The sequence below is a fragment of the Protopterus annectens genome, chromosome 10.part0, assembly GCF_019279795.1.
Source record: "Protopterus annectens isolate FY-2018-M chromosome 10.part0, PAN1.0, whole genome shotgun sequence".
Taxonomy (NCBI): Eukaryota; Metazoa; Chordata; order Ceratodontiformes; family Protopteridae; genus Protopterus; species Protopterus annectens.
Genome location: NC_056744.1, coordinates 1008910352 through 1008936910, shown reverse-complemented (window position 1 = coordinate 1008936910; position 26559 = coordinate 1008910352). Strand labels below are relative to the sequence as shown.

The following is a 26559-nucleotide window of genomic DNA, read 5'->3' as shown; positions in this document are numbered from 1 at the left end:
ATCGAGCATATGCTAGAAATGAAGCAGAGACAGGATTTGGGCGATGGAGAAGAACAGTAATAAAACCACTAACTTGATGTGAGATTACAATGCAATAATTATAATTGTGAAATATGACAGAACAGCAAAATCTGGAAATATTAGACTTTTTCAGAATTTGTTGGGGACTCTAAAGTATATGCCCCACTTCATGTCATTAATGTTCGGAAAAAGGCTTTGGGGAAGGGAAGAGAAGAGAGAAAGCTCTGACTTTGTAACTGATGTAAGTGGCTAATGTCTCATTAGAACACGTCACCTAACTTAAGTAACTCTGCTAAGCCAACCAATCATAGTACTGTACCCACTTAGGACTGTTAATCTACTGCTCATCCCATCTGTTCAGGAGTTAGGGAAAACTACCCCAGCAATGTTGAGCTTTCCATAAGCAACTAAAACCAGGAGAAGACATATAGTGAATCAATTAGTTATCCTTCTCAACTATAGCGAGCATCATCTGCTCTCTCAGAGCCTTACATCTCTCTGCTTTTACTCTTATAGTAAATCAGTCACAGGAATCCTAAACTTAGGAATATCATCTAAAATGTAATATTATATTGTAGAGAATGAATGTATCCTATCTGTTAGTTAATATGTATGTCAAAGTCTCTTCTATGGAAATTGTATGTCAAAAGTCTGTCCTTAAAGCTATGTTTTGTAAAATATTTTTCTGTTGGAGCTTTTCTCCCCAGGCCTTCACTGAAAATTGACTTGTAATCCAGTTGGACTCTCCCAGTCAACAAATGTAAAATAAAATAAAATAAATAAAAAGTAAAGAAAACATTTTCTTTTCTTAATAGTACTGTATTTGTGGTGTATTGTTTACTTTCCATGCTATTTTTAGTGTAATGGGGATTGTAAACAGGTGCTGCTGTTTTGCTTTTTCTCCCATCTTCTCTTGTACAGTTTTGAGAGATGTAGGCAATGCAATGAAAAAAAAAAGAACCTGGTTAAAAAGGCATGACAGAGATAAAAATTAATGTGCTTTTTCTCATTCTTGCATAGGGAAATGACTGAATTAAGTACCTTAAATTGATTAGTTTTAAGATGGAGCAAGTAAATGAAAAAAAATATTGAATCCCTCAGACGTGGGTTGGCAAAGCAAAGGATGTACCAGAGGTAGGCATTCGGTCACCAAGCCACTTGGGAGTATGCCTATTACACTAATACAAGGAAGAGAGCACTTACACAGGAAAAGGCATTGTGGTCCCAGTAGTGATGTAAATCGCATATTCTCTACCCAGAGAAGGCTTTAAGGTTTATCTCATGCTGACAAAAACAGTAAAATACCCGAGGAGAAAAGGAATCACAGCTTCTTTCCTTTTTATCGAATTTATTGACGAAATCACAGCAGTACACTCCAGCACAACAAAGTCCCGAAAAGTTGGACTTCAAAAGCATATAAACACCGCACACATTTTCTTCCTTGTAAACAATTTTAAATCTATCAAAACTTTATTGATCTCATGCTGCCTCATCTCATTGCCAGGATGGTAGCAAAAGCACAAACCTTAATCATGTCTAACTGAATTGTGGCCCTCTAGGATGACTGTCTCTTTTATATTGTGGATACCAGCCATGTAGGAATGAATGGGCTGAAGTCTGATTGGCAGGGCTTGATGGTCAGAAGGCATAGAAAAAGATACTGCCAGTTAGATTTTTCCTAAAAAAAAAAAGTTAAGAATTATTTTAAAAGAAGAGGCCAGAATATAAGTCTGAATATCTGGAAAATATGTTCCACCATTTTACAGTGGTCTTGTATGCCTCTTGTTTGTTGTTGTATGTTTGAGGTTTGGTTGTATACCATAGGAGGTTACTAGGCTATTGGCCCTAAGGCCCTTATAAGCCTAGCCAAGAGTTTAGCCCATGTTTAGACAAGTCAGCAGCCAATGCCCCTGTCCAGCAGGGACATGGGTGGAATCCCAGTGGTATATTTGCGGTTTCCCATGCAGTTATCCAGGTTGCGCTTAAAAAGGGTTAAAGAGGTACTCTGACGTGGAGTGGGAGTCTGTTAAATAGATGGGGGAGTCTCTGGGACACAAATCTGTCCCGTCAACAGGTCCAGTTGATGTCACAGACCAGGTTGAGGCTGCGCATGCAGGTTACTCTGGTGGAGCTAGACTTGCGGATATGCAGCAGTCCCATCAAGGTGGGATCTGTGATCGCCCTGTATGCCAGACAGAGGTCACCTCTGAGGAGTCTGTATGAAACTGAGTAGAGGGATAGGGCTTTTAGCCTGTCTGTGTATAGTCGAGTTTGTGGCCCTGGATTCTTCTGGTGAGGAACCTCTGTGATCTCTCCAGCTGCTGCATGTGCTTTGCAAGGTACATGCTGAAAGGGGCGATGTACTTAATAATGGGCCTTATAAGGGAAGAATACAAGGATGTTATGACCTCCTTGTCCCTGGATGTGATACCCTTACTTATGAGGTGGGCCATGTAGAAGGCTTTCTGTACAATGGAAGCAACATGGTGGTCAAAAGTCAGGTTTCTATCAACCTAGGTGCCCAAATCCCTCATGACTGATTGCATGCATAGGACATTGTTATTAATGCGATAATTAGGACATTGTTATTAATGTGATAATTTGTGGGGACGTCACTCTCCCCAAAGGGGATGATGATGCATTTTTTGGTATTCAGCTTGAGGCCATGTTTCTGGCACCAGTCATTTGTCTGAGTGAGACTCTCTTAGAGGATGTCTGCATCACTAGGGGAATTGATGACAGCACCCAGCTTGCAGTCGTCTGCAAACTTGGTCAACCATAGCCCACTGGTTTTGGTCTGCACCTCAAAAAAGTATGTCCCAAATAACAGTGGCCCCAAGACCGAACAATCTGGCATTTTCTTGCTGTGGTAGCCATTGGCTGGCTCAAATACCAGATGCCTTCCACCCTCCTCCTGGCCCAGTGGTGGTGGCCCTTTCCCTGATGTCTTTGAAAACATGGCACCAGCTGATGAACCTTGTACAGTTTGCTCTTGCCATTGGACCCTGAAGGGTCCATGCCAGAGAACTTCCAAGGCTAAGTGTCAATTTGGGGAAATATTTACTTCTTTTCATTGTATTGTTGTATTGTCAGATGTTCTTTTTGATGAATATTTGTCTTGAGTGTGGGAAGCAGATTCCATATTGAGACTTCATACTTTACCTTTTTTGCCTGAGCCAAAAGTATGACATGCCAAATTATCCCCCTGTGTTCATTTTAATAGCCAAACTATTAAGCATGGGGCTGAGTTATTAACAGAGTTTATAGACAAAGGGATGTCATTGGCATCCATGCAATATGGCATCCACCAGTTTCACTGACTCCAGCCCTTCTCATAAAGAAAGGGTGAAGCACCCTATCCATCTTGGGGTATGGGATGACAATCTTTCACCATCCACCAGTCCACCCAGACTTGTGAATGTTGAAGAAGAGGAGACACTTTTGTAGTCCCCTCCAGCAGCTAAGCTCCTGGCTGAGGCCTCTGCTGAGACCCTTTTGGAGTATGATTATACGTGGAGCCTCCTCCGTGTCCACACAGGTTGAAGGAGATGAATTCATCAGTTGGGTTCAAGGCTGCTGTGCAGGCCTCTGTTTCTGCCTACACCAGATCTTCTGAGGGGGAGGGCGAAATCCCCAGGGTTAGAGAGGAGTTGTCAGAGAAATGACTGCAGGCCATGGCTGCCTGCCTGGCAGAATGGCTCCAGAACATCTGCCACCACACCAAGATCCAGTCCAAAGGCCAAGCTTAAAAAGTCTGCATCCAGCTTATCACAGCCTAGGTCTAGCAAGCCTCAGCCTCCAGGATCCAGCAGGAGCAGCCATGACTTAGATGGGTACCTGCATCTCCCCTCCCCCAAGTCCCACCCCAACCTTTCACTTCTCTGCTCTTTCATCATCATCAACCCCTTCCCATTTTCTACATGGGGTTGGGGTGTCGTGTTAACTGTCGCCATCTCTCTTGATTCAATGCCACACTCCTGCCTTCTTTGACACTCATACCTGTCTGTTGCAAATCTTTTCTCACACAATCTCTCCACCTCTTTGCTGGATGCATTTGTTTCCTTTTACCTTCATCCTGTCCGTCCCAAATCTTCTTCACCAGATTGTGTTCCGGTTTTCTACATGTGCACAAACCACTGTAATTTGCTCTCTTTGATCTTTTCTGCAATTGGAGCTACTTTGGCTTCTGCTCTTACATCGTGATTTCTTCGTCTGTCTCACTGTGTTCATCCTACGACCTTTCTCAGGCACTTCATTTCCATCACATCTAGCTTTCTCATCTGCTCCCCCTTTACTGCCAGGTTTCTGTGCCATACAGTAGTACTGGTCATACCGCTGTTTTGTACACCTTAACCTTTCAGCTTTTTTGTCATTTTTCTGTCATACACCACACCTGACACACTCTGCCGGTTGGCTGCAGCCCCTCTGATTCTAGCTTTGACCTTCATTCAGACTTCCTTTCTCCTCAACCACCCCTTCCAGATACTTGAAGCTGTAAACCTGTTCCACTATCTTCCCTTCTTTCTCAATTCTCAGCACCTTTCCTGATCTTAAAAGAATGAATTAACATTCACTCAGGACCAGTAGGCCCTACACAAAAAAATCAGGTTATACGCTACAATTTACCTGTTTCCCAAAGCCAGTGGTATTCATTCTATTCCAAAAGGACAACTGCAGGAGGCTTTAATACAGGTAGAGCTATTGCTAGCTCAGAGTTCCATACAACAAGTCCCCTAATAGGGGCATGTGGTATTACTCAAGACTCTTTCCTAGTGCCAAGGAAAGAAGGAACCTGGAGGCCTGTCTTGGATCTGTCAAAAATAGACAGGTTCATTTTGCTTCCCAAATTTAAAATGCTTATCCTACAAAAGCTTCTGCCCATGCTATCTTCTCCGGCTTTCTTCGTCACCTTGGATCAAAAAGATGCATTCTTCCACATTCCTATTGTAAGGCTTGTTATTGAGACCAGTAATTGCTTTCTGCAGGTGAAAGGGCATTCCTATTTACCCCTGTATGGATGTGTGCCTGATTCAGGACATGTCTGTCAAGGACCCACAGTATTCCCTTCACCTGACCATGACTATTTTCTCAAATTTGGGCTTTCCTGTTAATATAAAGAAATCCTATCTCATTCAAACATACATGTTGGAACCCTGCTAGGCTGTGAAATTCAAATCAAATGACCCTCTACCATAGGTAAATGGCACTTTTCTAATCCAGTACTTTCAGTCCCTTCTGAGCCAAATGGTCATCTTAGCCAGGGAGGTCCTGAGAGCCTTGGGATATATAGCTTCATGAATTTTGATAATTTGACCAGCCAAGCTGCAGATGAGGAAGGTTCAGTGGTACCTGAAGAATGTGTGATGTCAGCACAGACATTCCCTCAACCACAAGACACACTTCTCCCTTGTTTGAAAAAAGGAGTTAAATGGTTGGATCCAAACTTGGAGGGACAAAGGGGTCCCCTTTCAAACCCATAAAGCAAATCAGTTCTTAACCACAGGTGCTTCAGATCTGGCTTAGAGTGCACATTCTAGCAGTCTATACCACAGGGAAAATAGAACAAAACATTAAAAAAGAATCATATGAACCAAAAGGAAATGCCAGACCTCAAATGCATGATGGCATTCAAGGAACTATGGAAACCAACTAAAGGTTATTTTAGATTCTAAAGATGAAACGGGAGTGGGGCTTGCCAGAAATAGACTTTTTGCCATAAAACAAAACAGGTAGTTAGAAAACTATTGAACAAGGGCCACAGATAGCAGAGGCCTGGAGGACAGATGGCTTCTCCTTTCACTGGACAGGTCTGTTTCTCTATGCTTTCTCTTCCCATACCTCTCATTCTCATTGTATTACTGAAGGTCATGGAGGAAGGGCCAAGGGTAATCCTGATGGCACCTTTTTGAATAAGGCAGCATTGGTTTCCTCTACTGTACAGCCTGAGCAAGTGGGAACCTTGACTGCTCCTTCAGAAGGTAAACCTCTTAACCCACAATTGAGCACCCTGAGGTTGAGACCATGGATGATTTAATCCTTTCCCATCAAGGTCTGTCCTTTGATAAGAATGTCCTTGCCATTCTGAAGGAGGACAGAAAACCAGGTAGTACAGAATCTTGCATACCAAAATGGAAAAAAAATACTGTCTGGTGCCACTCAAAAGGTCAGCTACCACTATCTGCAAAGGTCTGTGTTACTAACCTGTTTAGTTGAACTATTTAACTCCTGCTTCTGTCATTCTTAAATCAAAATTCACGCATCAGCCATTTCTGTCTGAAACCCTATGCAGCTACCTTTTTTTTTTCCCCAAGCCCTCTCTTGAAACAATTTCTGAAGGGCATCATTCACCTCAAGCCTCCCAGGAATCTGTTTCATTTTGGAGAAGCTTACTGTGTCACCTTTTGAACATGCAACTACTACTGACATACATAAAAGTTTACTTCCTGGAAGACTGCTTTTTTGGTGGGTGTAACCTCAGCTAGGAGGGTCTTGGAATTACAAGCTTTAATGTGTACTAAGCCCTTCTTGATCTTCTGCTCTGGATTACTGTCTAGACAAATCCCTTTTTCATGCTCAAGGTGGTCACTGAAGTCTCTCTGAACCCGTCTATGCACCTCCCTGCTTTTTCTTTCTTTATTTTTTATGCACCTCCTGCTTTTTTCTGTTGTCCTCAAAACTAGTGAGAGTGTATTCTTCAATTCCTAGATGTTAATAGGCAGCTCAGATATTACCTGGATAAAACCAAGAACATAAGGAAAAGAAACCGACTTACAGCTTTTGATAGCAATAGACTTGGAAAATCAGAAAGCAAAAAGAAAATATTTCCAGTTGGATGTCTTAACTGTATTGTTTTCTGCTACATGCACCATGGTAAACAAACCCTGTGTGTATCAGGGCACCTTTCACCAAGGCCTTAGTGGCTACTGCAGCTTTTCTTAAAGGGGTTCACACCAAAGAAATCATGGGAGCTGCTGCTCTTCTGTCCAGACCTTTAGCAAGTCCTATAATCTACCTATCCTCTCCAGGACGAGGGTTGGATTTGCTCCTGCTGTTTTGCAGTGCCTTCTGGCTTCCATTTAACCTATTCTTTACCACCCACTCTCTTGCTCTGGGATTTCTTCCAGGTTGTTATTTCTGCAACAGTGAAACACGATGAACGTATTGCAGTTGTATCTAATTAAAATAAATGTAGATGTTCGAGTGTTTTTACTGTTGCAGTATTCTTTCTGACCCCACCCTTTTTCTCCCAGGAGTTAGGTATTCCCCTTCTCCCTTCCATAATCCTCAGCACCCCTCCCACCAGTAGTTAGGTTTCAGGTATCCATATACAGGGACCCAGTGGGTATACTGTGGTTGCCCTGTGCTCCTGGTATGGGGCTCAGTGTGGGGCTTCAGTTGTGGGAGTCCAGAAAGACCTGAAAACATGGCACCAGACAGCAGCCGTTATACGCTGATGTCTGGGAGAGGGTGTTTGAAGGTCCTGGAGTAATGGGGAAAAAGTTTGTAGTATTTGGGATAGCCAAGTGCTACCACAGCAAGTAAATCTATGTTGTTACTGCAAAAGTGATGGTGCTTGAACATCTTCATGTATGGTAAGTAGACACAACTGCATTTTCCCCTTGTGTCTTATGACACAGTTTGAAAGATGGTTGTTTTCTCCTTTCTGTGGAATCAGAGCCTTTCCTTTTTTCCCCCCATCAAATTAAGAGATATTATCCTAATCAAAATAGGACAAGGTCAGTCTTATTTTGATATCTATCTTGGCCAAGGTAACTATGGCATGTATAGCTAATAAGTTTGATTTCTCTTCTACCATGGCCAATATCTCTTTATATTTATAGAATGCTGTCTTTCTAGTACATTATTAGGAGAACTGTTCTCAGAGCTCTTATTTCTAGTAGCAGCTCCATTACTTCAAAAGATTTAAATAGCTACAGTTTCAACTTTGTGAGTGTAAGTAAGAATTATTAACTAAGAATAATTAACTAAATGCTACATATAGTAAAGCTTGAAGACCTAGTATGACTAAAATATTGCAACAAAAGTGAAAGGCATTGGTTTGCTGGACCTTGTCACAATATTTGGATTCTTTATAATGTCTTTATAATGTCTGCTACTTGGGTTATTAGACTATTCAAATTATTTTTACATTCAAATTTGGTTTAGTTATCGGTCAGAATTCATGTATTTGCAGTTTTTGCTTGTATACCAGCTGTCTTACAGAAAGGAGACTGTCTTTTCTGCCTAAAAGGAGTACTTCACTTGAGACCACCAATTAGAAATACCTTTTTCCCTTACAGTTTCAGTGTTATGTTGGACATGTTGACATTACCATCAGCAGATGTTTTTATTGGTAAAACACTTTTTTCTGCTACCCTTTGTAGAAGGCTTTCCAGAGATGCAAGATTTGATGTTTAAACCAATGTGTTTGGTATTCACATTGAAAGGATACTATTGAAGACATAACTTTAATTTGGAGCTTGTATTAGGGCTGTATTAAGGATAGATTTTCATACATTTCAGCTGTCAGTCTTTAACTCAAACTGTTAGAGTAACAGAAGACTTTGTGCTTACTGGATTTTTCTACACAACTCTAATATTATTATAGGGAAAGCTAATGAATTCAAATAGACTGATCATATTATTTGTTTCATTCAAGATAGGAAAAAATGACTTGCCAAAAAAAGCATACTCTCTACATTCATTCTACTAATGTAGCAGTTATATTTGCAGTTTATTTCTGATGTTCTGTGGAAGTCATTTTTAGAAGCAGTCGCATGATCTGCAGTGTATGCTGTCTGAAAGCACTACAGGTTGAGTAGGTCATATTCTAGCATGGCTCTGCTACAATTTATCATGTAACCGCCAACTTTCGTTGGATGTTATACTACTTGCAGGTCTATCTAAAATCATATAATTTATTGCTACGTTGATCTTCTGCAAAGAAAACAACACAGCTTTGGGAAAATATACCTGACATCATAGCAATGGTTCCATGGAGCGCTGGCATGACACCAGTGTTGGCTTTCATAGGGACAAAGGCACTTTACTGATCATTGTAGCTAAGAAGCAAGACACCAAGTGGAGAAGCCCTCATGTTATGCTCATCTGCCTCACCAAGAGGAGAAGCCCTCATGTTATGCTTATCTGCCCTCAAAGATCTATGGTTATAGTAAGTATCCATAAATGACAGGGCTTTCTTCCAGGGCTTTAATAAACTGCTTTACTGAATGGAACCCATATCACTTTAGCAATGTTGTCTTTTCAGAAGATTTTAAACTAATTCCATAACCAGCATAATTGAATCACATGTATTTCCCTCATTTTTTTCATAAACTACTTTTTTAGTTTATAAATAATTGTCTATCAAATACTTTATTCATTTTCATTAAATTTATATAGTATCCTATAAATACTAATTGCTTTTAATTTTTCATTTCTTGTACATAATTTATTCCAGAAGTGGTTTAATAGGAAGTACTGTGTTCATTGTTCTTGGATATTGTGTATTATATTTTACAATTTTACAATATATAATGTTTTAATTTTTGTTCTTGGACACCATGCATTATATTTTATAATAAGTAATGCTTTTAATTTTTTTAATTTTAGTCCTTTGTCCATCTGATGTTTGTGTTCAGTCACAACATTGCCTTACATTTTATCTGATTTATGTCTCCACCTTTCTCCACAAAATGTTTAACCACTGCCTTCAAACTGTTTTCTGTACTTTCTTCTCAGCAGTAAAATTAGAGAGAGTTGTAAGAATCTCAAGGGTGGCAAACTTTAAATAATTTGTAATGCTTCTTGCATTATAATACGATATCACAAATTTAGTTACACTCCTGAGTGTGCCATCTCTCAGGTAAGACATTAAACCTAAACCTCATCTGCATGAATTGGTGATAGCACATGTGGATGTAAAATATCTCATGGTACTTGTCAAAAAGAATAGGGGAAGTTCCTCTGTGTCCTGGCCAAGTTTTTCCTTGTCATTAAGAATACCATTTCGGGTCTCCCCTGAAAAACTGGCCATTGGCTTAATGGGACTAACCTGGTCAATAAAATGTAAATAAAAAATAAAATAGAGTAGTGTAGAACAAAAGGTGGTCTTCTTAGAGTTACAAGTCTGTTTTGATGGGATTTGAGTGAGCAGTGGTTATTAGAAATAGATAGCTTAGTAATAAATGTAATTGTTTTCTGTAGTACAGTAGCAATAAGAAATGTAGCTCTTTCTGTTATGTGAAAAATGTAGGTGAAACTGAGGAGAATGCATGATGAGTTCTAGCATCTGAAAGGTTAATAAAATGGTAAATTTTGTATAGGGCCTTTTGTAAGGCAACATTTTATGAGTTGTCCATTGAAACTAGAGTGAGTGTATGCTCCAGTTTAGTGATTACATTTTTTTATCTTATTGTTCAGTCTTGTGGCGTATGTTGACTTGTTGCATACAGGTTTGAGTTGTGTTAAAGCTTTACAGTTGGTAAGTTCAGCACATTTATGAAATGAATGGTAGGATCATATTAAATGTCTACGAAGATCAGCCTGGGTTATGGAAGTACCGTACAGGTTGGAGATAAATTATGGAGTGTGTTTTGGAGTTCCTAACTAGTAGATTAAGTTTAATGTTTACTTTTGGTGTAATAAATACAAGCTGTAGTGAAGACTGTCTTTGGTGCTGTATGAATGCTGTAAGAGGAGTAGGTCATTGGCATCAAGAGTAGCTTTGAGATGTGTTTGGTTGGAAGGAAAACATAATAAACCCATATTGGTCTCAGAATAGATTCTTGGGGAACTGCAGATTCCAAAAACCTATCTTGATATAGTTGTCAGGAAGATATTGTCTGAGACTCGAGATAAGGCTTTAGTTACAACATTGAGAAGTAGTTGTTTATACTTAAGATCAAGTAGAGTTTTAGGTCAGCAAATGTGGCATCTGTATAAAGACCATTATCCATGTTATTGCAAATATAATCTGTCCCTGAATAACATATTGGTGGTATTCAAGTTTGGCATGAATCCATACTAAGGATTACTACGTATATGAAACTGTTAGAGGGGGCTGAAATTTACTGTAGAAAACTGGCATTGAAGCTAAGGTATTGGGAGCAAATAATTGGCGAGGGAAAGGTAATAGAAAGGGAAAAGACCAAGAATTAATTTGGACTGTAGGCTAGAGGTCATCATCCCTATCAAGGATGGATATCAGAGTATAGATAAAGAGAAAGAAATAAAGTGATCCTAAGTGAAAGACTGACACTGGTAGAGTTTTCAGTAGAATCTAGAGTAGAAGCTGGTGTTAAAAAAATGGATAATTAGTAGGGCATATAAAATATTAGAAGATAACTACAGGAATCAGTCCGAGGAGGTTAGAAAGGATCGGGAAGAAATACTGGATAAGCAATTCACAAATAAACAATTGCGGGATATATGTATGGCTCCCAAACATGCAACAAAGTCCAGAAGATTTAGGATCTTTGCTTGGAAGTGTTTGCATAGGCATGTTTATACCCCAAGCAGACTCCAAAGAATTTTTCATTTAGTAAATTGCAAATGTTAGAGAGGTTTGATGGGGATGAAAGAGGTAACTGGGGAACATACTTTTGGGAGTGTAATGAGTTGACAAACTATAAAATTTCCCTGCAGACTACTTTAATAGAAATACTGGGTGAGCAAATTGGTGTAACTACAGAAATGATTTTTTGAGCTATGATGCAGAATCAAAATTGCCTAGACATCGTAAGGCCTTGCTGAGTTTAATTCTGGTGGCTGCGAAAAAAGCAATTACTAGAAAATAGAAATCCTAGTCTAAACCAACTGTTCTAGGCGTAGTGTATACAGTATTAAAGATAAAACAACTGGAAGTGGGATCTTTAGAAAGGGGGCAGGAGCAAATTGTATAGAAAAAAATGTGAGAAAATGTGAGTTGTGAGAACAGTACATGCAGAATAATGTTTTGAAGTGTGAATAAGGTTTAAGGGAAGGCAGAAAATGAAAGACCTTTGTAATGTTTAGCTGACAATGACTGGCTAGACAAGTGATGTATAATGTTTGCAATTGAAAATGTATCAATATGGTTTGTTTTCATTTATATAAATGTATGATTGTCTATGTTATAAGCGATAATTTAATAGATATCTCTTGTTTTTTAAAAAAAGTATATGAAACTGTTGTTGAGAGAATTTGTTTACAAGTAAGAGACTCCATGATTTTAGGTAACAAGTGAAAAGATCAACTATAAGTTGACTTCCAGTAGAGAGAAGGGTTTCAGGTTTTAGGTAGGGGAAATGACAACAGCTTACTTCTCATGTGAGTAATAACTGCACTAAGTGAAAGCAATGTGAGCATTGGCTCTAGATGAGGATCACTGTTGATGTGACACCCCAGCCCTATATGAGAAAAAAAATATGGATGACCAGGATGATCTGACACTCATTCCTCTCAAGCATCTCTTGTCAAAGGAGATGCATACAGTTTTGAAGGAAGCCAGGAAACTAAACATCTTACCTGCCAAAGTGGAGATAATTTTCAATATGGTGCCATAGGGAATACCAAGAAACATTTTCAGCAAGGTTCACACTGATACTTTCTTGCCTGTTGAATCTTTTTTGCAACAGGGCTGTCTATTCTTAAGTCATAATGTCTGTGGTGGTGATTTCAGCATGTCTCACACTTCATGTATCCTTAGCCCATCATGTGCTGATGAAATATTTCCTAAAAAGAGTACTTATTTCTGTCCATCTACTTACACAACCCCTTTCGCATGGAGCTATGGCAGTAGAAAGGGAACAGCTGTGTATGCCATCTTCAGTTATTTCTTTTTTATTTTGTGACCCGTTCCTGCCATGCTTGTTGACTGTTTAACAATTTCAATGATTGCCAACAATTTGCCCACTTATTACTCACTGGCCATACTTCAGGAGATTTCAGTTTTTATGCCCTGACATTCATCCCATGTACATTGTGATACCTAGGATGACCATTCACTGAATGCAGCAGTAGGCTGTCACCTGCTTCTGTGAGTGAGATACGTTCTCTGGCAGCCCCACTATCTCTCTCTTAGTGGACAGCTCCCACTAAGTCCTCAGTCACCAAGAAAGATGCATTAGCAAGAGACATATTTGACATGCCCCTCAACCTCTGTCTGGAGAGGTGAGCTAGCTACACCTGTTCACTGATCTTCCTCATTGTCCTCAGGTGCCTGGGCCACTGCCTTAGTCTGGAGCAGTTGGGCTGTAGTCAAGGCTTCATCCCTCTGTTAGATGCACCTGATCTTCAGTTCTTTTTGCCTTTATCAAGAGATTCGTACATTAGTTCACTTCTATCAGTGAAACCTTCTTTCACAATATTCAGTGCCATTTTGATGCTCTTCTTTCTAGAGTGTGTTCTTTATGTGTTCTTCAAGGGGGATAACTCGCCTAGGCTAAGTTGAAAACAAGTTTGCTTTTGGCTGACACATTCTGCCTTACTTTTTGTTGGAGAGAGGATCACCCTGTAGACAAGTCCATGGAGTTTTCTCTTCCAGAAAGAAAATGTTGAAAATGGAGCTAGAAAGCTAATAGCATTTCTGGAGCACAAGAAGCTATTCTTCATAGGCCAGATGACTCCAGCCCCCTGGATGTTGGAATGAGCGCCCTTCCCTTTTGAACCTAAAAAGGCTAAGGGTAAGTGTTGCTAAGAAGTAGGAACGCACAAGAAAGTTGTAAATAAGGAAGTGGGTAAGATTCTCTAAGCCTTAGAACCCATCGGTCCTACCCAGGTCTAAGGAGCCAACTGATGTTCTTTGTGTTTCACTGTTGCAGTCATCGCATTTGGGTTATCTCTGCCAAGGTAGCCCTCGGCCGTCCCAAATACCAGAGACGTAGTATTTCTGCGTCAGTTGCCGTTGCTTCAGGACTGACGTCAGGTCATCAGTAGTATAAAGTAAGTCAGCCGACGCCATTACATCAGTCTTTCTTGCCATGGAACCCGAAGCAGAAGCAGTTCGCATGAGTGCCAGTAAGCCGCTACCTGAGTTTTCGTCTACCGAATTGAAGTTGAAGTCTTCTAAAGCTAAGTACCCCATTGGGGATCCTTTTTTCTTGCACCCCATTGGGGATCCTTTTTTCTTGCACTAACCAATGTCATAAAATGTTAATTTTAAAGCAAATACCACCTGACACTTCCATTCTTACTGCGTCACTTGTTTAGGCCCAGACCACGACGTCCCCCATTGTCACTTCTGTGCTTTGCTCAACGCCAGAACTATCCTTCGTCATGCCCTTATTGGAGCCAAATATTTTCGCTTACAGTCCTCCAATTCCGATATGGCTTTGATGAGCCATCTGACAGCTGATTTTCCAAAAAAAGATAGACAGAGACAAGACCGCACAGGTCCAGACCTACCAACGATTCCATTAAGCTAGTTGTCAGTTCTCCGGTCCTCAGTGAGGTGCTATCGCAGCCCCTGATGTCCACTTCTGTGGATTCGCAGGCTGCCACCGAGACCCTTTCGGAGTCCGGTATGCCGCAAAACTCTTCTTCGACTAAGGATCCTGCGGCCATCTCTACCTTGAATGGGTCTGGAGTCACTAAGCAGGCACTGGCTTCCGAGGAAGTCCTTCACACTACCAATTCTTGACACATACCGATGTCCTCTTTCACGACTACTGTTCTTTCAAAAACGACCCAAGTTTCTAAGGCCCGAGGTACGAACCACACCCAAGAAACCGATGACCCACTCTCAGGCCCCTGCTTCCCTGCCTCAGTCTTAAATGCTTAAAATGGCAGAAGTCCTTAGCATGCTGATCAGGGGAAGCCAAGCTAACCCCTCCAAAAGGAAAAGAGATCTGTCCCCTGTAGTTTTGTCTGAACAAAAATCAGATGAATCTGATGCATCTGAATATGAAGATGTGCAACCCCTGTCTACTTATGAAGATTCTGATGCAGACGATCCCATTCCTTCAGCCTCTCCCCAGAGGATTTTTCCTTTGGGGAAACCCTGCATACCCTAAGGGAGCATTTCCAATGGGAGAGTCAAGACTACCCTCAGTCTAAAAAGAGACTCAGGGAATTTCTAGATCTTCCACAACACAGACCCTTGGCCATCCCCCCCAAGTTCTGAATGTTGTGGAGGATGTTTTCCTGGAATCCAGCTTGACTTCTGACACCCTCCCTCCTGCACCCAGAAAACCAGACCGGTACTATAGAGTCCCTGACTCTCACAAATTTATTTTTAAAAAATCATATTGCTGAACCTGAGGTAATTTCTCAAGGGCCTAAAGGGATTAAAGCAACCTCTGCTAAGAATCCCATCCCCTCAGACAGGGATTCCCGAGCACTAGACAGATGGGGTAAAAAAGTGTACACTTCAGCTACTGTTGATATCAGGGCACTAAATTGTCAGTTGTCTTCATTTCCTGCTTGGCCAGAATCTAAAGAATTAATGCATTTTGCAAGTCAAGTAACTAAACACACCTTGCACTGTGATTTTGATGCCCTAAAAGCTTCTTGAAGGGCAGCAGTCACTGGATCTGTCATTAGAAGGTATGCATGCCATAAGGAACAGCCCCTGCCAGACCATGTCAAATCTAAATTGTTGGATGCCCCCTTGCACAAAGATAACTTGTTTGGCACTAAGGCAGAAGAGGTCTTAAAAAATGGTAGAAAAAGCAAAATCAATGCAAACATTTAAGGATTTCTTGCAGGTTGAGCAACCTAGGTTCACCAGGCATTGTCCCACCAAACACTGGTCCTTTCCTGTTCCCAGTAAGTCAGTCCAGCCTAGGCCCTGGGGAACCAGACCCCTCAGACAGCAGTCACAGGGAATGGCCTCCACTTCAAAACCAGGGAGTTCTAAGCCACCCCCTTATGGTAAGAACTCACAAATGACTCACTTCCCCCACCCCCTTCCTCTGCCCCCCTTCACTTACCCCTAGGATGAAAACTCTTTCACGCAAGCACCTCGGCCACCATTATCAACGATCACTGGGTTCTGAACATAGTGTCTCAGGGATACAAATTCTTTCTCACCCTTCCTACCCCAAAAGGGTTTCCAGACCTACGACCAAACCAGTGGGCAGAGGCTCAAATGCAAATTCTTTCCCTGCTCTCCATGAGGGCAGTAGAGCACATTCCTGCAGAACAAATAGGCTAAGGTTTCTACTGCAGACTTTATCTGGTGCCCAGAAAAGAGGGCACCTGGTGCTCCATCCTCCATCTATCCACTCTAAACACCTTCCTGGTGATCCCAAAATTCAAAATGCTCACCCTCCAGCAGCTGCTACCCATGCTCTCCAAGGACGCATGGCTAGCCACCCTAGATCTAAGAGAGGCCTACCTCCACATTCCTATCAGGGAATCATGCAGGAAATATCTCCGTTTCAGGGCAGGATCTCAACACTTTCAGTTCTCTGCACTTCCCTTTGGCTTATCTACTTCTCCCAGAGTTTTCACAAAATGTGTGGCTCCGGCCATTGCCTTTTGCAGGCAAAGAAATAGTCAGATTTACCCATACTTAGACGACTGCCTTATTTAGGCAGACAGCCAGGAAAAGCTGCTCAAGCACCTGGCCTTGGTAAAGACCTTACTAACCTCTCTAGGGTTCACAGTCAACGAAAAGAAATCCAAACAGGTGCCCACCCAAAGGATTATCCTTTCTGGGAGCAAGTCTGGACACAGCATCCCAGATGACATCGCTTGCACCAGAGAAACAAATTTTCTTGACAGCGTACTTCTCTCAACTAGCCACCAGGCCCCTGCTATCTGCAAGGAAGATCCTGCAAGCCCTGGGGTTTCATGGCATCTTGCATACTAATTCCATATGCCAGACTGCATATGAGGAAACGTCAGTGGTACCTAAAAAGCCTTTGGTGTGAACACTCAAGACCTGGAAGCTCTTCTAGCTATAATTCCTTGCCTAACAAAAGATTTTCTTTGGTGGGCAACAGCATGCTCCCACAACAAGGGACTGCCTTTCTCATCACCCCCCCAATGCCCAGACCCTCACCACAGATGCATCAGACTATGCTTGGGGTGCACACCTGGACGGCAGGTGCATACAGGGCCAATGGAGCCCACAGCAAATCCCTCTGCACATCATTCAAAAAGAGATGATGGCTGTAAAGCACGCCTTGATAGCTTTCAAGACCCTTCTCTCTCCAGGGGCTCTCCTGATCAAAACAAACACCACCACTGTGATGTGGTATATCAACAAGCAGGGAGGGACTCACTCCTAACCTCTATGCAGGCTGGCCATGACCCTTTGGCACACAGCCTCTGCCATGCAACTACACCTGCTAGCACAATTCCTACCAGGCTCCCTCAGCTCTCTGGCAGACCAATTAAGCAGAAATATTCTGGAGCCACACGTGTGTCAGCTCAACAGAAGAACCTTCACCCTCATAACTCAGAAATGTGGCACCCCGAAGGTCAACCTCTTTGCCTCCCATGCCAACCATCAGCTCAGTAAATTCTGCACCAGGGAGCATCACTGCATGGCTTGGAAAGTGGATGCCCTGTCCTTCCCCTGGGTAAACAGGTTATAGATGTTATCCGTGAGGCCAGACGCCCTAGCACCAGAATGTCTTAGGCTGACCTACTACACAGTGGCCTCTCTTTCTCCTCTATAAAAATTCATGCCTCTGCTATTTCTGCTTATTTTCCCACTAAGCAGCTCCTTTTCTCACACCTTTTGATCAAACAGTTCCTAAGAGGAGCTAGCAACTTGAGGCCACCCAGAAGGGCACCAACACCAGCTTGAGACCTCAACTTTGTATTGGAAAAGCTCACCCTGCCCCCTTACGAAACAGCTTATTCTGCAGAGCTAAAATTTCTCTCCTGGAAGAAAGCATTCCTTCTGGCCATCACTTCAGCCAGAAGAGTCTCTGAACTGCAAACACTCATGGCTGTGGAACCCTTCATCATCTTCCATGTTGACAGGGTATCCCTCAGAATTAAACCATCCTTCATGCCCAAGGTGGTGTCCAGTGTGTGCTCTCAACCAATCAATTCATTTGCCCACCCTTTTTCCTAATCTCCAGAACAAGAGGGAAAAGATTCTGCACCCTCTAGATGTGCACAGATAGCTCAAATTCTGTCTAGACAGGACTAAATCCTTCAGAAAGACTGATCAACTGCTGGTTAGCTTTGCTACAGGGGCAGACAGTAAAGCCATCTCCAAACAAACCATCTCCAAATGAATAGCACACTGCATCAACTTGTGTTACAAACAACATGGAAAGCCTCCCCCAAGGAGGTCAGGACACACTCCACGAGAGCAGCCTCCACCTCTGCAGCATACCTCATAGAAGTCCTCACCAGGGACATCTTGGAGGCTGCCACCTGGACATCTGTTCACACTTTTACCAAGCATTACCTCTCTTCTCAAAATCCAGGGCAGGGTTTGCCTCTGCAGTCTTGCAGGGCATCCTAGCTAGCCCCTAGTTTCCTTGACGGCCTCCACCCATTTCCTCAGCTTTCAGAATCAACCCAAATGTGATGACTGCAACAGTGAAACATGAAGAACATTGTACAATTGTGTACACTTACCATAAATGTAGATGTTCGAGTGTATTCACTGTTGCAGTCCTGGTTTCCCTTCCTCCATCCCCCCTTCTTCACTTTCCTTACAAGGGACATATTGGTATATATTTTTTGCTGGTTGGGTTCTTCCACCAGAACCTGGCTCCTATTTGGGGGTTCCTTACAGGTTAGGGCAAGAAAAACTGATGTAATGGTGTTGGCTGCCTTATTTTATACTACTGATGACCTGACATCAGTCCTGAAGTGACAGCAACCGACGTAGAAATACTATGTCTCTGGTATTTAGGCCGGCTGGCAGGGATAACCCAAATGTAATGACTGCAACAGTAAATACACTTGAACATCTACATTTATGGTAAGTGTACACAACTGTACTTTAAGTTCCCTGACCCTGGCACAAGTAGCATGGCCATTTGTGAAAGCTTCTATAGAGGTTGCGATGGGGTATTGCCTTCTTTTGATGACCAGGCCCAAACAGGTAACATTGCTATTGTTCATCAACTGCCTGTTGCAGGGCATCTGCTGTGTGCCATTACTTGGCACAAGCCTTAGTGGAAAGAACAAAGAATTTCCCTGTCATTTTCATACATTAGATGACTGGCCTATGACCATCTGTTTCAGTTTTTGATGAGCTTTCCACTTACCTGGATGTAAATACCCAAACCGCATTTAGATTGGGGATTGGGCACTGCATGGGATGCCATTTCCTCTTGTGTCTGCCTTGGTGATTTTCGACTATGAAAAGTTTGCCTAAGAGTATATTCCCATGTGGCAAATGGTTAATACTTTCTGAAAGCAACACAAAAGTTACCTAGAGCTTTTTGTAGTTTAAATATTTAATTAAAACTTTGAAAACTCATCCCATGAGCTTGACTTGCAGCCACACACACACACACACACACACACACACACACACATACGCACACACACACACCTATTAAGGAAACCCAACCACATCTAAAGAGTGGAGAAAAGGGCTATAAATGTGTTTTATGAACACTTTTGCTGAACAGGAGGTCATCTGATAATGTGATGAGGGGTTCCAATCTGCCATCTGCTAATAAAGCCTTCCTACATAGCTTCTAAGTGGTTTTGGCAAGAAAGTGTAAATCTTCGAATAACAAATTCATCATATGGGACATAATTTTTTTTCTGTTCATTTGTTAACATGGGTAGGGCACTGTCCTCAGTGAACCGTTTTCAGACCTAGCCTGGAGTATACAACCAAGGTGAAAATAAAATTTTATTACAAGCAAACCTGTAGTAATTAAACAATCAGTACAAAGAGTTTTCAAACAGTGCATATTGTAAAATTAACAGTCTAGGAGCATAGTCTTGCTGAGCTGAGGGAGAGTAGTTGTGGTATAGGATAACACTGAGGTAGCAGCAAAGTGCTGAGGGTTACTTTGTAAAATAGCAGGTAGTAAGATTGGAGGTAGATGTTTAGGAGGAAAGAGAGGAGACTATGGGATATTGTCAACCTGGTGATGTGTGTAATTAAGTAATGGCACTGTTGTAGTGAACCTGTGGCATTTTAATTCGTTTTGGAAGTTGTTGAAACTTTTTTCTACTAGAACTGACTCCCAAATGTTTGGACAGAGTAGAGAAAATGCAATTTTTTAGCATCTGCTGGGGCTGCAGCAATAGGTAGTGTAATTGGGAAATGTGCATGGCTCAGAATTTATTCCCTTCCCGAGGACTTCAGGGACCAAATTCTAAATGCCTCTAGAGGCAGTTGTTTCAACCCGAACCGTAACTGTAGTAGGAGCTTTCCCACCAACCATTGACCCTTTTACCAAAAGTGTACAAGAACTGAACAGTTCAGACAGACAAACCACTTCTAAAAAGGAAAATTGAAAGAGTAGGCAGAGGCTGGGCAATCAACAGCCAAGAGGAGGTGGTGGCAACGGCCCTCTTCCCACACAAAATGACTTCCACAGTTTTACTGTATGGCAGCCTCCCGACCCCTCACCAAATCTTTATAGGTAGAAGGTTCATGTTTTTCCAGTACCTGTTTGCCCTGACCACTGGACACCTTTCTGAAGGAGCTCATAACTACAAGTTACAAGTTAGAATTCAAAACTTGTATCCTTTCCTAGATACACCTAAGATACCTGCAGAACAGGTAGCCTTTGTGGTAGAATCTGTAAATAGTCTGATGTTCATCATACTGATCACTGCTGCACTAACCTTGTATGTGTTGTATCACATCAAAGGTATAACAGACAGTCATCTTCCAAAGCTTCAGGTCACCTTCAACACACACAAACTGTAAGGGAGCTTGAGTGCCAAACCCTCCAGAGCATTCCTGCCACTGAAGAGAACGCTGTTCTGCACACTTTTTAGGATAGACTGTCAGCTTGTGATGTTCCATTGCTGGACAGTTAAGTTCCCGTTGGGATACAACATTTTACATTTGAAAATGTTACTATTTAAGTGTGTTTCCTGGTTAGGAAAGTTTTGTTTCTTCCAAGAGTTTGTTTTAATGGACTGTCTCAAGACTTAACTATACTTTTAAACAGGAGAGCGCTTTTTTCCTGCCAGTTTAAAATTTGTTAAAAACAGTTCAAAACTTTTTTTTTTCCTCTGAAACATTTTTATTTTACATTTTGGTGCTGGCAAAGTGTATTAAAGTGTTTTTATAGTGTTTTTGAGGGGAAAACTTTAAATCTTTACCACCATGTGCTGCTTGTCTTTCCTGGGGAAAAAACACCATTTTCGTGTTCACCGTTTAACAAAGTACTGGTCTCAAGGTCAGTTCTTCTTCCAGCCACAAAAAGAAAATGTTAAACTAACCACCACAGCAGGCTAGCAATTTGTCAGCTGCAGGTGGATGACTGTTGTTGCCAAAGCTGGTTCCTCAGACCACTCATCTTTTACCCGAAATCCCTCTGGTGTAGCACCTAGAGCCACTATGGACCGGTGGTTAACTGTGTCCTCTGCAGATGTTGGGATCCCCTCAGTGGGCAAAGTGCCCATCCTTGGTGAAGCTGCTACTGCCTGTCATAGCCCTGTTAGCCCCATTTTTCTCATCAAAAAGAAACAGGAAACTTAACACGCATCTTTTCCTGCTTAATTTCTGTAGACAGGAGTAGTGTACTAGATTTGGTTGAGGGTTTAATTTAGGCTTTTGATCCTTCTTATAAGGTGGTTTTTGGTATTAAAAAAAAAAAAAAAAAAAAAAAAGGATGCCTCAAGATATTCAAGAATCTGAATCCGGACAGGAAGATGAAGGGACAGATGCAGGGTTTTCTTTTCAGGTTTCTGATTCAGATTTTGAGAAGAGCACAGTGTCCGATTTTCCTTGTTGGGGGTTATCTTTCTTTGAGACCATTTCCAGAATGTACAAGCATCTTCAGTGGGAGAACACTGATGTTTCCTAGTCCCTCAAAGTACTGATTTATTAATGATAAAATTTCCAGAACATTCTTCCATTGCGTTCGCCTTTGAGGATGGGTTTCTTTGCCTGCAATTTTCCTGATAGTCAGCCTGCTGCCCCTAAAAAGGCAGGTAGATTGTAAGATTGTATAACGTTCCTCAGTATTTTAAATTTGTATACACTCAGCCCAAACTTGACCCAGCCATTATAGCTTTAGCTAATCCTGCTGCTGAACATTTAATTAGTTCCAGTCCTACACTTTCTGACCAGGATGGGAAAATAATTAAGTATGGGAAAAAGTAGCTTCTGCAACTTTGATTTTCAGAATTTTAAATTATCAAGCTTATATTTTAAAGTTTATTCTGAGTAATGTGAAAGTGTGAGGAATGCTCTATCTACAGTTTCTTCTTGTGAGGAAATATCTGCTTTAAATTGTTTAATTTCTTACATTTTACAGGTCACAACTCATTGTTTACAGTGTGTGTTTGTGTGTGACTCCGTTAATACCTCTTCCAGGGCTATGGCCACTGGTACTGTTTTGGGGAGGTTTGCCTGGCTGCATTCTCAGAACCTACCAGATGATGTGAAAATGAGATTTTAAATTATCCTTTGGCTAGAGATTTAGTTTTTGGTCCCTCTGCTGCAGAGGATATAAACAATTGTGATGAGAGGGGTAAATTAATAAAGAGAATCTTTAAGATTTTTTAACCCTCTTTTTCCAGATTTCCTAAGGAATTCTGTAACTCCTCATCATTTTTTGCAAGAAACAGTTAAACAGTCTCAACAAAGTGCTGGTAAGAAGACATTTAAGAAGAACGGCAAGGGGTTACAAAAGTAAATCAGGAACCTCCAAAACCTGGGACAGTCCAGCAAGTCGGAATGACTGTTTAAGGGATCTTGCTCCTGCCTTTTCCCCAACAGCCCCTTTTCCCTTCCAGAAAATCTGAATCTCCACTTCTCTGTTTAGTGACAGATAGTTTCAAACAAATGGAGTCTGAAGATCATTCATCAAAGTTACAGATGACAATGGGAATATATTCCTCCTTTCCAGGAGGGTAATGCCTCATCCATCAGATCAGACTCCTTTATTTCCCCCTCCTTTCAGCATATGTTATCTCAGGGAGTGATAGCCTGATGCTTCTTCCTAGTTTGAGAAAGTTCTTTTATTCAAGGATGTTTTTGGTGCCAGAGAAAGAAAACACTTGGAGACCAGTTCTGAATCTTTCTTTCCTAAACCAGTTTGTGTTAGTGCCAAAGTTCAAAGTGTTGTCACTTCACAACCTGTTACCCCTTCTTCTTTATTTAAGTTTCCTGGTAACATTAGATTTAAAAGATGCTTATCACATCCCTATTCATCCAGACTTTTGTGTTTGTAATTGTTGTGTGTCTCAATCACATTATGAGTTCTCTGCCTTATCCTTTGGACTATTCACTGAACCAAGAATGTTCACAAAGTGCCTAGCTACAGTTACAACTTATTGCAGAGTACAGGGTATGCACATTTTTCCATATTTGTGCACTTTGCTTATCTTTGCAGGGTCTTTTAAAAGTGTCAAGAATCTGTCACTTGGGTGAGAAACCTTTGATACAACCAGGAATTCAAGAAAACATTCAGAAGTATTTTTTGACTTCATCAAGCATAATTGTGCTCTGGGATGTCAGCTAGACACCCCAGTTTAAAAAGCTTTTCTTCCACAGGAAAACCGGTATCTCTATCTAAATTTATTTTTAGGGTTTTCGCTCCGGCTTTAGTCATTGCAAGGGAATATTTCTGGGTTTTCGGTCTCATGTTATCTATGATTCTCATGATGCCCCCTAGCAAGACTTCACATCAGAGAGATTTAGTAGTATCTGAAGTCTCTTTGGGTCCAGCACCAACACCATTTATCTTTTCAAGTCCCAGTTCTGGGGTTTGTCAGGAGAGAAATCATTTGGTGGAGACAGCAAATTTCCCTTAATCTAGGTCTCCATTCCCCAACTGTAAATCTGTCAGTCACCACAGACCCCTCAGACTTTACTTGGGGAGCAGTTGCAGGAGGGATAAAAGTGCAAGGAGTTTGGGACACCATGAACAGATGCATGCACATAAATATATAAGAAATGGTTACTCTGATCAAGGCACTCCATTTTCTGAAATATCTTTGGTCCCCTAGACCTCTTCATGTTGTCACATCAACAAGCAAGGGAGAACCAGGTCTTATCCCCTTTGCAGGCTAGCCGTGTTTGCTTGGGTTATATCTTTACAGTACTTTGCAGGCTGCTTACATCTCCTCAGGGCAAAACCGTGTGGCAGTCGAACTGAGCAGGGCAAAGTTAGATTCCCACAAATAGAAACTAGAACAAGGGGTCTTCCATGATTTGATCCATCTGTGGAGAATTCCTCAGGTAGACGTCTCCTGTCTAAATAATTAGCTGGCAAAATTCTGCTCCAGGACTCTATGTAAGAAGGAAACGGATGCATTTTCCTTTCCTTGGGGAGGAATATTCCTGTATACTTTTTTCCCTTTCCATTGATATACAGGATACTGTTGAAGATTCAGAAGGAATCCCCTAAGGTCATCGTGGTGACTTCCTTCTGGCTCAGGAATCAGTGTGTTCTTCCTTCTTTTGGAAATGACCAGGGCAGTTATTACAAGCTTCTTCACACAATGGATCTAGTCACACAAGAACAGGGGTGTTTGATGCACCCTGACCCTAGTCAACTTCAGCTGACTGCCTGGATGACAAGGGTTTTAATTCCCTTTATGCACCTGTGTACTGTGGACATGCAACAGGTACTAATGGAAAGCCTACTACTAGAACGTCATATATTAGCAAATGGACAAAGTTTTTTGTTGGCGATAACAACATAACCAGCACCCATTCAGTGTTCTTTCTGGGTTTGCAAGCATAAATTACTATCAATTGGCCTTTCTTACTCCTCCATCAAAGTTCATTTATTGGCCATTTCAGCATGTTTGCCAGTGGATCCTTGTGTTTTATTGCATTCTCATGTCTAAATGATTTTGTAAGGGGTTTTGCTTAAGAGACTTCACAAGAAAATGGATTGATACTCCTTGGGATCATATTTTTTGTTAGAGAAACTAACACTTGCTCCATTTGAACCAGGTAACCTGGCTGACTTGAGGTTCTTAACATGGAAAACAGTTTTACTGATTGCTCCAACTTTTACAAGATGAGTATCCGAGTTCTTATTGTGAGTCAATAATATCTCATTTTCCACAGAGGCAGGGTTTCTTTGAGAATTAATCCTTCTTTTATGCCTAAAGTAGTATCCAAGTTTACTTTAAACCAAAGTATCTATCTCCTTATTTTCTTTCCTGAAAGTACCAATGAGGGAGAAATGATTCTCCATACCTTGGGTGTCCACAGGCAACTCGGTTACTATCTTGTCAAAAGAAAACCCTTCAAATCTTCAGAATACAGATCATTCAGATAAGTTATTCATTCCTTGTGAAGGTATGAAGGGACATTCTGTATCAAAGCAGAGTATATACAAATGTTTTTTCTCCGGCTGTTACCTTTTGTTATTCTCAACACACCAAAACTGTGTCAGGTAAGGTCAAGGCCCACTTTACCAGGCCCTTGGCTTCATCTATGACTTTTTGGAAAGGGTTGGATTCTGGACGTATTCTTGAAGTAGCATCTTGGTCATCTGTGCATACTTTTACAAAGCACAACAAGATTGATTCTTTCTCTAGTTCTAGATCAGGCTTTGGTAGGACCATTCTCCAGACCTTCTGGACCCTTCCCCTTCCACCTCTCAAATATAGTAACCTAGGATAATCTACTGATAGTCTTCTACGGCTGTGATCAATGATGAACATAGTACAGCTAAGTAAACATTCCATAATAGTAGGCGTTTGAATGATCACTACTGCAGTAGCCGCTCCTATCCTTCATCCCCCTTTTTTCTGATTATGCCAGGGTGTGAATATATGTCCTCTCAGGTCTCAGCCTCCCTCTCTCAAAGTTCTGAGGGGCTTGGCACTCAAACCTGTGTTTTTTAGGCAGCTCAGCTCGAGCTGCCTAATGGTTTGTGTGTAGAAGGTGAACTGAAGCTTTGGAAGCTGGCCAGTTGTTATATCTATGGGACGATATGACCCAAATAGCTAAGGCTACTGTAGCAGTGATCTTTCGAGCATTTACTGTTGTGGCAAGTTTATATACACAACTACTGTGTTCTTGGAGACCTGTCCTAGATGTCCCAGCCCTAAACAAATGTCTTATGGTAAAATTCATAGGTTCATAGTTGTGTACTCTAATAATGGCCCTGGAGCCTTTACAAGCCTAGCCCATAGGATTACCCTGGCATTGTGACAACAGAACTTAGTTCACAGTGTCTCTGTCTAGTAGAGCCACTGGAGTGATCCCTGAGGTGAATTTTCTATTTCCCATCCACTCATCAAGATCCCTCTGGAAGAGGGCCAGTTAGGTGCTCTTTTTGACATCTATGGGAAGTCTAATCCATAGCATGGGGCAGTTGCTGGGTTATGAACCTGTCCCACCAGCATGTTCTGTTGTTTGTGGTAATGAGGGAGAGGTCTCTGGAGCGTGTGGTGCGGAGGGATTGGGAATTCTTTAGATGTAGCATTTCTAACAGAGCTGGGTTAGACATGGCTTTGTAAGTCATGAGA

General features: G+C 41.5%; 1 protein-coding gene across 1 annotated transcript in view; it reads left to right on the top strand.

Annotated features, from left to right (window-relative positions):
* HECTD3 (HECT domain E3 ubiquitin protein ligase 3) overlaps window positions 1-26559 on the top strand; it is a 1089315-nt gene that overhangs the window by 334581 nt on the left and 728175 nt on the right. The gene's annotated exons all lie outside the window — the stretch shown is intronic.